The sequence below is a fragment of the Thalia democratica genome, unplaced genomic scaffold, assembly GCF_965202585.1.
Source record: "Thalia democratica unplaced genomic scaffold, ktThaDemo2.hap1.1 HAP1_SCAFFOLD_215, whole genome shotgun sequence".
In the NCBI taxonomy this organism is placed as follows: Eukaryota; Metazoa; Chordata; class Thaliacea; order Salpida; family Salpidae; genus Thalia; species Thalia democratica.
The window spans coordinates 85,206-97,392 of NW_028139338.1; the positions used below are offsets into that span (position 1 = coordinate 85,206).

The window sequence follows — 12,187 nt, forward strand, 5'->3', positions numbered from 1 at the left end:
AATATATGATATATCAACAACTTACTTGGAAGGAAGGATGTCTAATAGATGCCCAAGGAAGGATGTACCAAGTTGCAACAGCTGGCAATCTGTAAAATTAACAACAATATATTGTTTATTCAATAAAAAAAACTTATTATTTTGAATCTAATTTGAAAAATCAATTTATTTTATTATTTGACCATTCAGGATCTCACCCAACTCAGCAATAATATTATTTATTATGTCTCGTGGAATTTCTCATCATTATGGTATTATATTTTTATTATCTAATTATATTCAATTGCTTACCTGCTTGAACAAGTTGTCTTCTACAATCAAAAACCGGGATATTTTCGCGACTGCCGTTGTAGATCTGAAGGCATAAAATTTAATTAGTTGTTGAAAATCAAATTCATTATGTTTTTGAATTGATATATATTGTGTCAGATAAAAGTTTTCGACATGCTGTATTCAGTCGAAAGATGGTATAAAGTAATCATCATTGTAAATTTTTTAAATATTAGTCAAATAATCATTGTATAAAAGGTTAACTATTTACCTTGGGTCGTGCTGCGATATCTGTCTCAACAGGTGATCATTTGTTGTATAGAAAAAGATACCTGAAAACAAAAAATAAATTATAAATCTGCCAAAACAATCTCGATTTATTAAAGTTAAAATTTTAGTTTCAGAACAAGTCAGTCGTCATAGAAAATTCAGACTGGGGCGACATTGAAGTCATCATTGACAATTTATTTAAATATAAATAAAACAAGAAATAAATTAAAGTTCACCTGGTGTCTTATTCCCTTATTCAAGTTTTCCACCGAATAGGATAACATCCATCTGCACTGTAAATATTTGAAATTTAATCAAATGTATCGATTAAGTTTATATTAGATGTGTTTAAAAATTAAATACTTCGATTTTTTAAGCTCAGGAAGTTAGCAATTGTCAACATAAAAAAATCTCATTTCTGGGGATTGACAGAAAATATCATCATTGCTTATTTATAAACAAATTTAAATTAGCAAATTAAATTACCTTTGTATACTTGACAATTGGAATGAAAAGCTTGTACACCAAAACCGCACACCTAACCTGCATTACTATCTGCAAATAATTTAGTCAATGTTAACAAGATTATCTAATTTTATAAGTTAAATTATAAATTATTAAATTTATAAGCTCAGGACTTCTTAGAGACAAGGTCAACAAAATTAATCTGACGAACGAGACAAAATCATCATTGCTTAAATTTTTTCATATAAATTCATAAGATACATAAGTGTAAAATTTGACTTACTTTTTGTTTGTGATTTTGTAGCATCAACTTGCAGTAGTCGTTCAGCCTGTGAAAATAATATTATTAATTTTCAAGTTTTTATGGGTATTAGTATAATACTAATTAACTAAATATATAACTGCTCAGACATCCAAGGAAGATTTTCGCTGTCATATACTTTTTAAAAAGTATTCAGTGGAAACTGCGAACGTGGAAACATCATCATTGCAGTTGTGTTGATTATTTTTAACAGTTTGATTATTAAAAGCAATTAAAATTACTAACCTTCACAAATGTTGGAAACGGTTGTTGGTTAGAGTAAGTTTCCTTATTCAATCAGTTGCTGCCTGTAATTAAGTATGCTTTTAAATTTGTTAAAAGTTAACATATTTTAAAACTTTAATAAATGCTATCAGACTGGTAATACACCATTTAAAATCTCAGCAAAACAGCCTTGCCATTGGGTTCAGCTATTTCTAGCTTGATGACAAATAACTGATTCACTCATACACAAAGTATCTCATATATTAGCTTCTTATCAATTATCTAATATATAGTTATCAATATAAAACTTACTTCATTTAATTGATTGTATTTCATTTTGAATATCCGAGGGTAAGGATCTGAAAAGTTATCTTATTTAAGATTACTTATAAAGAAAAGTTTTCAATCAGTTATTTTATTAAGTTTCAGAACAAGTCAGTCGTCAAATACATTCAGACTGGGGCGACATTGAAGTCATCATTGACAATTTAATAAATGTATAAAATAAAAATTGAATGAAAACTAACCGAAGTTGTATATAATTCAATTCTTTTTTCAGACCACTCAGTTTTCATGAGTTTAGCCTAATGTCCTAAAAATATTTCTGAGTTTAGTTAGTTGTAATCAATATTATGCTTATTAATTGTCTATAAAATTATTTTATATTATATTCAGCTCAGAAAGTTAGCAATTTTCAACATGAAAAAATCTCATTTCTGGGGATTGACAGAAAATATCATCATTGCTTTTATTTTTAAATGCATAATTAGAAAAAAATATTCTTACCTTGGAGGCTAGTTTCAAGGAGTCGTTGATTTTTGATTATTCATATTCAACGTGCATCTAAAAATTTTGTTTTCATTAAACTTTAATTAACTTACAAACCTAAGTTAAATATTATTAAATATAAATGTATGAGAGATCCCTTATATTATTCACTCATATGATAAGCAACAATTACACATTTCTCTCTGATATTTCTATAGCATCGGATAATTTTTATCTACTTACATAAACAAAATAGCTAAAACTCAATACCAATGCGTGATTGATAAATAAAAAGTATTACATTTACCTGATGTTTCTGTTCAGTCGACTAATTGAAGAGCTGCATTCCTTTATTGATTCTGAAAAAGAATTAGCTGTTTGAAAAATATTAAAACTACCATGAGTCATAAAAAATTTAATTGTCGTAAATAAAATGTCAATTGACAACGTATGTAGATCACATTTAAGTTGGTGAAAAACACATAGCAAGCCAAGAATTTTAATTTTCGCAAAGGGAACGCCAAATACTCAATTAATTAAAGCCTTGGAACTTATTTGCGATTTTTAGAAACATTTATTCAAAACGAACTTACTATTTTGTGGTGACTGGACAATTTGGTGAGATATTGACGCCTCAAAATTTAGCCTCATCAGTTAGTATGGCCATCTGTAAAAAAACACATTGAGCTTTTAATAAAGAAGAAAGCAATTAATGGAATTAAGTTTAAATCTTAATCAGCAAAGTAAGTTGTCATCCCATTAATTCAGGTGAACTATGCCTTTAATCTCATCATATAATAAAAATATTCTAATATAATAAATGTAAAATACTTAATAAACACAAAAGTTCTTAACTGTAAATTTGTTCTTGTATGGAAACAGCAATAACTGTATCCAAATTTCGTCACTGTAAAATGATATTTTTATTGCTTTTTATATATAAACTATTATCAAATACGTATGTGACTTGTCATTAAGCTCAGAAAACGATAAATAATCACAGAATATCAGTTGTCCCTATCAAAACATCATCAAAGCTTTAACTAAAGTTTAAAATAGAAAAAGTTGAAAACTAACAATTTAAGAGATTACTTCAGGGTTTCTGCTTAGTCATGAGACTTCTAATGCTACAAAAATTAATTTAGTTAGTAACTATTTTGAACCAAAGAAATTTTAATTATATATCTACGTGCAAATGTATGCTATATTCTTGAGTTTAGCAAATATATGTAAATTTACCAACTCACCCACAAATACAACAATTAATTTAGTCCCTTTCGACAACCACAAGTAATATATACATTATAATGGTGCTTTTTTGAGGACATATTCAGTTTATAAACTATAAGTTACAATATGCTACTTACCTCTGACTATTCACTGTGCAATATTGAGGATGGCTCGAGTTTTGGGTGGTAGTTGCCAATGTGTCATGCCTGAAAATATTTTCAAATAATTATTTTTATTTATACAACTTATAATATAATTTATGTTAAGAAAACTGTTGAATCGATTTTATTAGAGCTTCTTATGTTATCATTTGTTAACGCGGACCAGAAGTAATTCTCATCATTTTTTTTTATTACAGTTTTAACAACACATTCTAAAACTTTTCTCACCTTCAACGTGCTTTTTTTCTTCCATTGAACACCAATTGTTTCTTTAAAGATAAAATGGTAAAGATGGATGGTATCTAAAAAAATAATGGCTAGGTATTAATTCAATATAAACTACAAGTAATATTAACTGATTTATATTAAGCTCAGGACTTCTTAGAGAAAAGGTCAACAAAATTTATCTGACGAACGAGACAGAATCATCATTGCTTTAAAATTATTTTATTAAATAATAATTAAAAAAACGACTTACTTTTTATTTGTCTCTGTGATTTGGTGGCATCAACTCGTGTATTTGCAAAACACGTGTCAGCGATCTTGGTGAAAAATCTCACCTTCATATTAAGCCTGAAACAATAATATAGTTTTTTTTTTTTTTTTATGAGTAAGAACTAAAATTATTTTAATATTAAAACTGCTCAGACATCCAAGGAAGATTTTCGCTGTCATTTACTAAAAAAGTATTCAGTGGAAACTGCGAACGTGAAAACATCATCATTGCAGTATTACGAAATTTAACAAACAATTTCAAACAACACGAACATTTTAGAAACTGACCTTTTTTAAAGTTGGGAATGACAACATTTGCTTCATTAAGCTCAATATTTTCAATCCCTGGTAACCTGTAATTAAGTTAAGCTATTTAATAATAAAATAACTTGGAATATTTTAGAACTTTAATTTAATGCTATCAGACTGGTAATACACCATTTAAAATCTCAGCAAAACAGCCTTGCCATTGGGTTCAGCTATTTCTAGCTTAATGACAAATAACTGATTCACTCATAATAAATTTCAACATCATTTCAGTTATTTGTTATTAGTTTATTATTAAATAGTAATGTAATAACTTACTTTTTTTAAATGACGATTTGTTTCCACTATAGACGTTAGAACAAAAAGTCCTGAAAATTTAATTTGTTTTTTAAAATGTATATAAAAGTTTTAATTATTTTAGTTAAAAATTTAGTTTCAGAACAAGTCAGTCGTCAGTTCTATTCAGACTGGGGCGACATTGAAGTCATCATTGACAATTTATTTAATATAAAAATTATACATGTTATAATATTAAAATATACACTTACCTCTGAAAGTAAACAGTGAATAACTTCACAGGCGTCTTTGATCTTGTTTGATGGTCTCTGGCAGGTATCTGAAATAGAAAAACTTTTCAATTGGATTTTATTATCTTCTTAAAAATGTTTTTTTTTTTATTTATTTTCAGAGAGCTGGGTGTATCGTCAGTGAAATCAGATACAAAACTTTTCTATCATGTTTAAGATATTGAAAAAAAAATTATAATAAAATTTAATAATGCAACTCACCTTGAAACTAAATGAATCAACAACTAGTACTTCGAGTGGTGGTTTCCTACTGTGTTCTGTAAAATTATTGTAAAATCAAACATATTTTATCAATATATACATATTAAAAATATTATATTCAATAAAATGTCTATTGACAACGTATGTAGATCACATTTAAATTGGTGAAAAACACATAGCAAGCCAAGAATTTTAATTTTCGCAAAGGGAACGCCAAATACTTAATTAAATAAAGCTTTGGAACTTATTTGCGCTTACTTTATTTTCAAGAAAAATTTCTTACCTATTACTTATGCTTGTGTAGTCCATTGATTATTTGAAGCGTTTGTTCTCAAAGAAATCTGGTAAGTATTAAAAAATTTTTAAATAATAAAATATTTTAACTTAAATCGTCAGTTTTAATAGTTATTGTTATAAAATTGTCACAAATCAGCCTTGAAGAGTCACATATCTCTCATTTTTCAAGCTATTTATTGTATTTTCTGTGTGCACCGTATGTCGCTAATAATCCATGTAAGAAGAAAACTAGTCGGCTTAATTAATGCAAAAAAATATTAATATATTTAATGATTAATAAAAACTAGAATTAAAATTTACCTTTCTTTCTTGACTTCAAGTGAAACCAGCATTGATCAGTTATTATTGCATCATGGTGTTTGCCTGTAATAAAAATGTTCTTCGTTAATTTATAAAACAATGTTACTTCAATTTTATTTTATATTAATTAAGCTCAGGAAGTTAGCAATTTTCACATGAAAAAATCTCATTTCAGGGGATTGAGAGAAAATAGCATCAATGCTTTGATGAAATACTAACAGCAAAAGATTTTATAAGTTAAACTTACTCTGGTATGAAGTTGTTTGGGATGTAGCGATCTCATTATAACGAAGAACATATGTTGTGGCTTCAAATTGCTCCTGTAATTAATTATAAATAATGATAGCCTTCTAATTTAAACTACGTTTTTCGTAAATAGCAATCTTATTTTAGTATTTATGTATAATTGTAAATAGCAGTTGCTATTTAGAATAAAACTGCTCAGACATCCAAGGAAGATTTTCGCTGTCATTTACTTTTTAAAAGTATTCAGTGGAAACTGCGAACGTGGAAACATCATCATTGCAGTATTAATAACATGAATAATATTGCTCTAATTACAACAAATACAATCAACGATCTAACCTTATAATTGTTTTGAACAAAACTTTTTTTCTGGTGGTGGTTTCTTAGTTCGGTAGTTCTCCACTCAACTGTTAAAAAACTGGAGTCAATATTTAAAACAAAAAATGGTCAACTTATACTGGAATTTTTATTAAACTGGTTATATATCTATTCAAGTTGTATAATTATTTAGACTCTAAAATATTGGGTACATCTAACATATTTCTTTGTTTTTATATAAACATGTCGAAAAGCAGACTTCCATCAAACAACACAAGAAAAGTTGGTGATGGCTTGGTAAAAGCTTTCGTTTTATTTATCATTTTTAGCGAATCCTTCTAACATATATGAGACATTGAAGAATTAGAAAAATGAATTACAATACATAATAATAAAAAGGTACATACTTGCTTATATTGACCATAGGAAAACTTTGATAATCGGCCAACTGAGCTACCAACCATTGATCTGTAAAAATATACAAAATTGAGCTTATATATGTAAAAAACTTTTACGTAACTTATTTGCAAAACACATGTCAGCGATCTTGGTGAAAAATATGTCAGCATTAAAACCTTGTTTTTCATAATAGCAAATATTTCAATCATCATTAAGTGTCAAGACAATTAAATGTATAACAAATTCAAATTCTCACCTTCCAGCCTGAATACTTTAGTTGTCTATTCTGATCCATTGTTTTCACATTCACCGATTCAAGCTGATGTTTATCAGAAATTTTCTTCAAACCTAAAAAGTATATTTAACATTAAAACGCTGGAAACATTAAACTCATATGTTTACAATACTCAAGTAGCGTGATCATTGAGATGTTTTCACCATTAAGTTCGTATGACAGGGATAACTAAATATAATCATTTAAGCATTTTCTAAATATCTTAGTAAGAAAATCTAAAACATTAATTAGTCTGAGAACAAACTTGGTTGAACAAACTTGAGTGTTCTGCAGTACCCTTTGCAAGCATGAATAGTTTTGAAGTACCTGTGTAAAATTATTTTTTGGTTGATCATTCAGAGAAAATTAAGAGAACATTATTTCTACATCATGTTTGTTGTCAGAAGTAATCATATTGGTTTATCAACATTTAAAGTTATTCAGGAGAGCGAAAGTTTGTCATCATACAACAGTTTATTATATAAAATAAAACTAAAACACAACTCACTTTGTTTATACATTGAAAGGAAGTTTCAAGCTGCGCCACTCAGAATTCTGTAATTAAAAGTGAATACTTAATTTAAGTTATTTCATTCAACAGTACGTAAATATAAAAATTTCAAGTTTAGTTTTACTATAACTGCTCAGACATCCAAGGAAGATTTTCGCTGTCATTTACTTAAAAAGTATTCAGTGGAAACTGCGAACGTGGAAACATCATCATTGCAGTTTTATTGATTACTTTTAAACATTTGATTAATGTAAGCAACCAAAAACTTAACCTTCACAAATGTTGGAAACTGTTGTTGGTTAGAGTAAGTTTCCTAAATCATCAGTTGCTGCCTGTAATTAAGTTATGCTTTTAAATTGTTAAAAGTTGACATATTTTAAAACTTTAATAAATGTTATCAGACTGGTAATAAACCATTTAAAATCTCAGCAAAACAGCCTTGTCATTGGGTTCAGCTATTTCTAGCTTAATGACAAATAACTGATTCACTCATACACAAGGTTTTTCATCATTTTAGCAAAAAATTTTGACTAAATAACAAAATATCAATTCAAGAACTTACTATTTTTAATGATGACTCTGTTTCATTTTGGGTGTTTGAGAAAATGGATCTGAAAATTTAATTTAATAAAAACATATAAGTAAAAGTTTTCATTTTTAACAATTTCAAATTTAGTTTCAGAACAAGTCGTCGTCATAATATATTCAGACTGGGGCGACATTGAAGTCATCATTGACAATTTATATTAATGTTATAAATGTACATATTACAATATAAAATTATACTTACCTCTGAAAGTAAACTGTGGACAACTGCTCTGACGTCTTTGATCTTTTTTGGTGGTTTCTGGCAGGTATCTGAAAAAGAAAAGGTTTTTCATTGATGATTCAACTATTTTTTTCTTAAAGCTGATTTTTTTATTAGTTTTCAGAGAGCTGGGTGTATCATCAGTAAAATCAGATACAAAAATTTTCTATCATGTTTAATAGTACTTAAAAAATATTTTTTAACTTATAATTTAAACTCACATTAAAACTGGGATGGATCCATGCTTGCTCTGAAGAAACACTAGGAAATCTGAAAGTTACGATCAATTAAAACTTTTTTTTCGATTTAATGGTCAAGTAAGAATAAATATAAAAAAATTCATTTAATGAAATGTCAATTGACAACGTATGTAGATCACATTTAATATGGTGAAAAACACATAGCAAGCCAAGAATTTTAATTTTCGCAAAGGGAACGCCAAATACTCAATTGAATAAAGCTTTGAACTTATTTGCGTTAACTTATTTTTCAAAATAAAAAATGTCTTACCTGGCACTCATATGTTAAGGTTCATTGATTATTTGAAATAATGACCATTCGTCAGTTCTATCTTAACATCAATTTCTTTCCGCATCTGTGTTTTCATATATAACAGCATTTAATTTAGTTTACAAGATGTAAAACAACAATTAATTAGATGATTTTAGTTTTTAAGCTCAGAAAGTTAGCAGTTTTCAACATGAAAAATCTCATTTCAGGGGATTGACAGAAAATATCATCAATGCTATTTTTAAAAAGAAAATATTTAAAGTACTAAATAAAAGTTTAAAATTTATACCTACTTTTATACAAGGTCGGGTAGGGAGGGAGGAAGTCAAGTCATCAAATAAATAGGATAGCTGTAGCTCCGACAATGCTTTATCCAACAATCTGTAATTAATTTATAAACTACATTAATAGCTTACACTAACTTTTTATCTTATACATTAGTGTATGCTATAACTGCTCAGACATCCAAGGAAGATTTTCGCTGTCATTTACTTAAAAAGTATTCAGTGGAAACTGCGAACGTGGAAACATCATCATTGTAGTTGATTTAAACTTAAGAATATATTCTAATAACAATCTATGATCTCACCTTCGAAGACAAGTTTTCTTTCTACACCACAACTTCTGAACTTGGTAAGAAGCATTCACCGAGTCTTTTATGCTGTTAAAAATATTCAATTTAGCGAATTAGCATTTAAAAACTTTAATATTAACATTTAATTCGAGCCATCAGAAAAGGGTGATAGATCACAGTCTACATTGCAAAATGCTGCTGAAACTATTCAAATCTTCTTGTGACTCAATTGACTTTATTTACAAATTCAACAAAACATATTTACCTATTGAGCCCAGAGTTGATGCAACAAATGCAGACCTGGGGGTACAGGATACCTGTTAGAAGTAGTTAGTATTGAACATTGCTTACAAAAAAGCATGAAAAAATAGTGATATATGTTTTAAGAAGCTTCAGTTTAAAACGGTAGTTCATATCATTTGCAAATCCTACTAAAAATTGCATACATTTGGCAGAATTAAGTTAACATCATCAGCTACTTAAAATTATTGTTATTATTTTCATGACTAGACTTACCAAAAATGAACAGGTTGGCATTTTTGTCTTTTCACATCAAAAGAATTCATGAGAAAATGTCTGAAAATTAACAACAGTTGGTACATTGTATATAAAATTATAACTTGTTATCAATACAATATGTTTAATCAGCAAAGTAAGTTGTCATCCCATTAATTCAGGTGAACTATGCCTTTAATCTCATCATATAATAAACTTTATTTTAATTTAATCCTTGTAACATTAACTACAAAAAACTTACAACAACTTTTCATCTTGCTCACAGTCTCGTTTTATGTGGTTTTTTACAATGTTTTTTACAGTTTTGTGATGGTTTGTTCGGATTGCGATCTATAAAAATATTTATGTTTAAGCATAAATTTGAGCATAAGCATGAAAAAAATCAACTTTGAAGTTATAAGCTCAGAAAACGATAAATAATCACAGTATATTTCAGTTGTCCCTATCAAAACATCATCATTGCTTTTAGAAAATATTATAAAATTCACTATACAATACTCACCAGTTAGTATCTCATAGTTAAAATTTAAAATCTTTGAGAAGAGTTTGAATCCACTTCAAGTGCTCAGCTTCTGTAGAAATATTCTGATTTAAAATGAATTCATTGTAGAAGACTTGTTATAAGTATTAGTATTATAAATTCAAATGTATGTTATATTCTTGAGTTATGCAAATACATAAATTTACCAACTCACCCACAAATATAACAATTAATTTAGTCCCTTTTGACAACCACAAGTAATATATGCATTATAATGGTGCTTTTTTGAGGACACATTGTATAATATTATAATAAATCATTAACTACCTTTTTATACAAGAAACTGATGAGATCAACTGACTCAGTTTATCCTGTAATAAAATTAGTTTTGAATAAATAAATTTATAATTAATATACTCAATTTAAGATATTTTATCAGAGCTTCTTATGTTGTCATCTGTTGTCAAAAAGGACCAGAAGTAATTCTCATCATTGTTTATAACTTAAAAACTTTCATATCTAATTTACTATTTCTAACCTTTACTGAAACCTCCTATGTTAACAAGCTGTATGTTGGTTCAACTATGATGGTAACTTCTGAAAAAAAAAATTTGTTAGACCATTACAAGTAAACATTTATTCATTTTTCAATAAAATGTATTAATTTCAGGAGAGCTGGGTGTATCATCAATGCATATCTGATACAAAAATTTTCTATCATGCAATTAAGCTTTTCTACTAGTAAATTTAATAAGTATTAAGATAATTTACCTTTTTAATGGGTATTGTTTCTGTCATGGCCTGTTATATTTTCAGCTACTATCAAAGAAACTTTGCAGTCACCATAGCATCTGTTGGAATTTAAATTGATATGGTTTAAGAACTATTTAATTAAGTTATTAATAAAAATAATTGTTATAGAGAATGTCAATTGACAACGTATGTAGTTCACATTTCAATTGCTGAAAAACACATAGCAAGCCAAGATTTTTAATTTTTGCAAAGGGAACGCCAAATACTTATTTAATTAAAGGTTTGGAACTTATTTGCACTATAATATCTCTAAATCTCAAATAACCATTTATTGTTACTAAATAAAATAAATCTTAGGAAAAACTTAGGTAAAAACTAACCACTGACAGTATTGCACTTTCCTTGCTCTAGTCTGGTAATCAGGCTGCTCTTTTCTGTAAAATATAGGTTTTGAATATTAATGTATGACAAGTAGGTATTAAAAAATGTTACATTTCTTATTATGCTCAGTGGGATAGAGAAGTCATCAATAGTATATGCAAGCGCTTCTAAATTGTCATCAAAGCTTTTTAATTAATTTGTTTTTTTTTTTTTTTAATTTTACATACCTTTAAGAGCCACAGGAAATTGTCTTTCATCACAGCTGAGAGTGAACCAGTGATCTGAAATAAAAAAAGAGTTTAGACTAGAATTAGTGGTGATTATATAATAGAGTGGTGCACAAAGTCATCATTATTTGCATTAAAAAAAACTTTTTGCATAAATTTTAACAACTAACCACAGCATGTTTATCCACAACTCCTTGTGTTCTATAAGGGCAAAGCCTTTCATTTTGTCTTCAATTCTAAAAAATATTTTTAAATTTGACAATGTTAGTTTGTGTAACTTTATTTTGTTAAATGAAAAATAGTTACTGCATTTATTAAAATTTCAATTGATTTTTTTTGGCAATTTGAAAAC

General features: G+C 27.6%; 5 non-coding genes across 5 annotated transcripts; all 5 read right to left on the reverse strand.

Annotated features, from left to right (window-relative positions):
- Positions 1-664: 664 nt before the first annotated feature.
- On the reverse strand, positions 665-734 carry LOC145845950 (small nucleolar RNA SNORD31). The gene has a single exon (XR_014370605.1). It is a non-coding gene; the product is annotated as a small nucleolar RNA SNORD31 (small nucleolar RNA).
- A 1,216-nt stretch (positions 735-1,950) lies between these two features.
- On the reverse strand, positions 1,951-2,019 carry LOC145845951 (small nucleolar RNA SNORD31). The gene has a single exon (XR_014370606.1). It is a non-coding gene; the product is annotated as a small nucleolar RNA SNORD31 (small nucleolar RNA).
- Positions 2,020-4,057: 2,038 nt separating this feature from the next.
- On the reverse strand, positions 4,058-4,125 carry LOC145845955 (small nucleolar RNA SNORD61). Its single transcript, XR_014370609.1, has one exon. It is a non-coding gene; the product is annotated as a small nucleolar RNA SNORD61 (small nucleolar RNA).
- A 756-nt stretch (positions 4,126-4,881) lies between these two features.
- On the reverse strand, positions 4,882-4,950 carry LOC145845952 (small nucleolar RNA SNORD31). Its single transcript, XR_014370607.1, has one exon. It is a non-coding gene; the product is annotated as a small nucleolar RNA SNORD31 (small nucleolar RNA).
- Positions 4,951-9,627: 4,677 nt separating this feature from the next.
- LOC145845954 (small nucleolar RNA SNORD83) lies at positions 9,628-9,702 on the reverse strand. The gene has a single exon (XR_014370608.1). It is a non-coding gene; the product is annotated as a small nucleolar RNA SNORD83 (small nucleolar RNA).
- Between the last annotated feature and the right edge of the window lie 2,485 nt (positions 9,703-12,187).